The following is a 1,138-nucleotide window of genomic DNA, read 5'->3' on the forward strand; positions in this document are numbered from 1 at the left end:
CTCGGTAAAGGACGGAGCAGCAGTTCCAGAGGTAGCGGATAAAGGCTGCTGGCAGGGCTCCGGCCCCAGCCTCCCCCCGCCCCGTCCCTGCTTTATTTCCTCCTCAATCCCCATCACTTGGCTCATTTCGAATGCAACTACTCACACCGCCCATGCAGGAGCACCCCGTCTTGCTTCAGCCCCTGTGCAAAACACCGGGCAGGGAAATCATCTCAGCAGGCCCAGGAGACGTTTGAGGGCTGTACAGGCGCCGAAGCACGCAGGCGAGCGCTAACGGGGCTTTTTAGGAGCAATTAAGACCGAGAGGCGTTTACAGCTGGAAGCCGATTTTAATAAGGGTCATAAAACCCACACGCTTTCTCACATGGTCTCGAAAATTAGTTCGCGGCTTTCTGCAAAGGCGTGCTGAGCGCAGAAGCTGGCCGTGTGCCTCCGTCTGCGCCCGCTCCTTCAGGGTGCTTGCGGCAAGGGCCGGGGTTTCCGATGGCTTTAAAGCCTGTGCCCGTGCCCCAGGCCCGCAGCCTTAGCCCGACACAGCAATTACCAACCCGTTGCCTAGAAAGGCGAGGCTGGAGGCTCAGTTCCAGATATCAGCATTGATATCATCCACAAAAAGAGCTGAGTTTCAATTTGGAGCGTCGCTCGAGGCAGAAATTTGGGGTGTTCTGAGCACAGGTCAGAAATCTCCCTTTTCCCCAAAAGTCTCCCTTTTCCCCCTTAACCTCTGCTCTATCTGCCACTTCTGACAGGGAATAAGCCACATATTTCCCAAATCACAAGTCACCTCCCACTGGCTGAAGGGCCTGTGGACACTTGCCTTTAGATGGCACTGCGCTAAACAACATCCGTGAAATCCAGCTCTGAAAAAGGCTGTTGCTCCCACCAGCGCGTAGAAACATTTTGGGACTCGTCTCTTCGCAACAGGGGAGGAGAAAGAGCATTTTGTGCCCACACGCGGGGACACGTGAGGCTGAGATTACCCTGTCGGAACCAAAAGCACCGCTAACGCACGCTCACCCCGCCCTCGCTGGAGCCAGGAGCGCTATTAACTTGGCACGTTTAGCATAATTTAGCTCCGATGCTCAATTAAGAAATTAATCATGGGGGCAGGAGGGCAGCTCTGGGAGGGTCTCTGCCG

This window comes from Pygoscelis adeliae, unplaced genomic scaffold, assembly GCF_000699105.1.
Source record: "Pygoscelis adeliae isolate BGI_AS28 unplaced genomic scaffold, ASM69910v1 Scaffold75, whole genome shotgun sequence".
In the NCBI taxonomy this organism is placed as follows: domain Eukaryota; kingdom Metazoa; phylum Chordata; class Aves; order Sphenisciformes; family Spheniscidae; genus Pygoscelis; species Pygoscelis adeliae.